Raw genomic sequence first — 4,354 nt, 5'->3', positions numbered from 1 at the left:
TCACGGCAAAACTCCTCAGCCACGAACACCTGCTGAGTAATCTACAAACGAAACAAGATTGTTTTAAAAAAAAAAAAATCTAATTGGGGTAAGTAAATTAATAAAACAGTAAAAGGATTACTTACCATCGCGAGATCCCTTTTAAGGGATAGGAAGAGCTTGGGCTGAGAGAATCGCCTATAGGCCTCCATGTCCCGAGGGAGGAGTAGGGGTTGCTCTAAGGCATCCGCCACGTACCCTGCCCGGCCTCGGTTATACTCTCGGACCGAAGCATTGAAAGGGATGGCAACCCCATCCAGCTCCAACTTGGGGTTCCATGCACGAGGGGTAGCGCGCACTTCAGCAAGGTTCTCCTCATCCCGGCTCTCCGAGGAGTTACCCTTTCTGCTCCTTGGCGCCCGTGTGGTTTTTTGCTGCTTGGTCGGCTGGGCAATCACCTCACCTTCCTCAAGAGTGTCAACCGGCCTCTTCTTCCTCAAGTCCGGATTAACCTTAAGGCCAGGGTCCGAGACGCCCTGAGGGACCACGGGGGGAAGGGTTTTGACCTGTGATGGAGTTGGTCCCTTCGACGACTGACCCTTCGATGACTGACCTTTCCCTCGGGAGGACATCAGCTCCTTTAGAGACTTTCCCTTTCCTGCCATGGGCTCTGCCTCTTCGTCTGAAGTATCGTCCGAACAGATAATGATTGAGGGAACACCAACTGCAGAATGCTGGTCCTGCTCTGCTTCGGGATTAGAAAGTTCCACCAAGGGGTTTTGCTGAATTTCCTCCTCGAAGTAAAACTCGTCTATCTCTTCCTCAAGGGAAAGACGAGATGATTCAGCTTCTTCTTCAACCAAAACAGCAGCGCCAGGCTCGTTCACCGGAGGTAGCTGCTCTGCTAAGTAGGGATTTCTGACACCAGGCAACACAACTGGAGGCAGATTGTGTTGAGCTAGGAACCCGTCCTTGGACACGTCAATCCTAGCCAGCCTCGGACTGCCAGCCCTTATAGCGTGGCCGATTTCCTGGAAAGCGTTGCTCAGAGGTTGATAGCCCAGAACCAGATGGGCCGCACGCAACTGTCCGTCCTCGGCAACGTAAATCTCCGACTTAAGAAGATAGTTCAACGCTGGCATGTTCACAAAGTTTATCCGAGGAGCGACGTGAACTTTGTCTGCAAACAACCAAGAAAAGTGGGGTTAGTCCATGAAATTTTCCAATTACAAAGAAAGCAAGAAAAATAACCCCTCAATACTAAATCCTTTCCCAAAAAGGACCGATCCTAAAAGCGCCGCACCTGGGTTTCCTGCCCGAGTTGGACAATGAATACCGTCAAACCACTCCCCAGAAGCAATGAGGAAGTCATTCTTCACGGTCTTATTGGATACTGGGAGACAAGAGATCAACCTAACATCCTCGTTCCGGGATTTAAGATAATACCCATCATCCCCGAGGCGGTGACATTCGTACAGATGGGCCACATCGTGCCAAGTAAGACCTAGATTCATCCGCTCGTCTAAGACATCTACACAGCCTAGTATCTTGAACATATTCGGGACACACTGATACGGCGTCAACCTATGGTTGAACAGGTATTCCCTTGTAATCCTACGCATGGGAAGTGTCATCCCTCCCTCTATGAAAGCAATCATGGGGATAACGACTTCTCCCTCACCTCTATCTGTCAATACTCCTTCCAGAGGACAGTACCGCAGCCCAACCCCCGGGGGAATGTGGTATTTAGCCCTAAAGGCCTCCATAGCGGCTGGAGTTTTTACTAATTTTTCGAATCTACCCATCTGAACTGAACTGGGGGAATGAAAGTAAAGACCGAGAAGAAAAGTAGAGTCCGAGGAGGGAATTGAAACAGCAAGAAGAACGAAATATACTGGTACCTTCACAAAACGCTCAATGGGACGCCTGGAAATCTCTCTTGGACGAAACGCTTCACAAAAAACGGCTACGGTGGCGTAACGGACGCAAGTGTTCGTATATCTCTGGGATTCGATGGAGTTCTCTGGAGTCTTTTGAGGTTTATGAAATACAGATAAAAAGAAGGAACTGAACCCCTCTGACGTCTTATATAGCCGGAAGGAGAGAGAAAAGATCACTCCTGCCTAAAAATACGAGAAAAAACGATGGCCGTTCGATCCACGCCACGCCGTTGGATGAAGGGAACATAACGCCTCCAGAAGTTAATGGCCACGCCTCGTAAATTGTAGCGCGTCAAAAGTAACGATTCGCACGCGCGCCACACGATCTCCTTATTTCCATCCTCTCACAAACATCAAAACCCCGCTTTTCTCCTCGGAAGGAGATAAAAACCGGAGTTTTGAGGGGCTATTGTGGGGCCCGGCCCAAAAATAATGGGCTATTCCAAATTCAGGCCCATCCGAGGAGCGTCCTGTCCGAAGAAAAACCACATATTAAGCATTACTCGATCCCACTAACGCCAGGGAAACCTGTCCGAGGAGTAACTCCTCCTCGGACATCATGAAGCCCAGACGAGGAACTCTCCCCAGTCATTTCAGTTCATCCTCCCAACATATAAAATGAATAAAATCCAAAATATCTCATGGAAAGCTACCACCACATTAATTGCGTCCCAACCACCCTCTTGGCCGCATTAATGAGGAAAAGACCTCTGAACAGTAGCACCTTGACCTCTGCAACTCACAAAGGGACTGATGAGGGCGTCTGATGGGACAGGTGCTCAAGTAGATGCTTAGATGATCAACAGGTGTAAGGTTGAGATGAGATGAGGAGAACTATATAATGTAGTGGAATCCCTCAAAGAAGGGGACGAAAAAACTGTATTGGGAATTGAAGAAATAGAATCATACAGGAGAGATTCATTCTTGTGTTTTTATCTTTTCTGCAAACAATACTGTCCATGTATCAGACCGAATAGGTTCACTGAGGCTAAGTTCTTTGACCCATCCTCTACAAATATTTATTGTGGGTTGCGCTTTGGGCCAAGGCCTGAGCAATAGAAGTTGGGCCAGGAAAATCGTGCAACTACAATGATTTATGAGAAAAGAAAAAAAAAATTAATGTTTTGACAATTTTTTTTTTAATTTCTCATAAAAGTGATATAGAAATTTTCCTGAAATAATTTATTAACAATTACCTAAGGGCACATGTTAAAATGATCCTTTTAAAGATATAAAAATATATATATATATATATATATATAAGATAAAATTTCTACTCTAGCATAATTTAAATGTATATGTGTGTGAAACTCTCTCTTAGAAACTTGAACCCCGACTCTTTCTCTTCACACCCCACAAGCATTTATATTTATGGAGTGATCACCGCACCGAGGGTGCGGAGTGGTTAACATGATTCTTAAATATATTAGGAACCCTTCTCCACTTTTCACAAATGCTTGACAGGCATCATGTGACGTTTACTTCACTTTTTAGTCCTCTTTCTTATCTTTGCTAAAGGTACTTTGGAGTGCTTCTAAACCTAATATGCATCTCTCTTAGAAACTTGAACCCCGACTCTTTCTCCTCACACCCCACAAGCATTTATATTTATGGAGTGATCACCGCACCGAGGGTGCGGAGTGGTTAACATGATTCTTAAATATATTAGGAACCCTTCTCCACTTTTCACAAATGCGTGACAGGCATCATGTGACGTTTACTTCACTTTTTAGTCCTCTTTCTTATCTCTACTAAAGGTACCTTGGAGTGCTTCTAAACCTAATATGCATTTGTGTTAGTGACTAACAAGGATTTTGTAAGTCACAAAGAAAAATTGGCATTGGTGGTAGAGAAAGAGGTTTAGAGGGGGTCAAAGGTTCTTCAAATGGAGGATTTGTAGAAGCTTATTAAAATTATGGTTAAATAATTAAATTTATCATTTTTAATAGATTAAACTTTCAAGTTTTTCAGAGTTACATGTTTCGAACCAATAATCTACTTCACTTTTCCTTTAGTCACTTAATTAGAGACATATTGTCTTTTGCTAGCTCTTTATAGAGCTTTTCTTTCTCTCATACATTTAGGTAAGGTAATGCTTTAACTGATACTTTGGTCAAGAGAGCAAGATCTTTTTCTCCTTTGATGATTTGGGTGGAGCCTGTTTCTCTAGATATTTATAACTATTATCTGTTTGATTTTCAAGTTAATGAATAATAGGCCTTGATGGCCTTCTTCTTAAAAAAATTTTATTAAAAAAAAAAAAAAAAAAAAACATTACAGTTAGAAAAAGGATATATGTTTAGTTGAGCTTATTTTCATCCTAAAAGAAAGTATGCATGTTCAACTTTTTAAAGCATTATTTTTTTTTCAAGATACACAACTATACTTTTATCTAATAAACTAATAAAAATAAGTTCATCTAAATGCACGCTAAA

Source organism: Quercus robur, chromosome 8, assembly GCF_932294415.1.
Source record: "Quercus robur chromosome 8, dhQueRobu3.1, whole genome shotgun sequence".
In the NCBI taxonomy this organism is placed as follows: Eukaryota; Viridiplantae; Streptophyta; class Magnoliopsida; order Fagales; family Fagaceae; genus Quercus; species Quercus robur.
The sequence above is the reverse complement of the archived record's forward strand: the minus strand, read 5'-3'. Positions refer to the sequence as shown.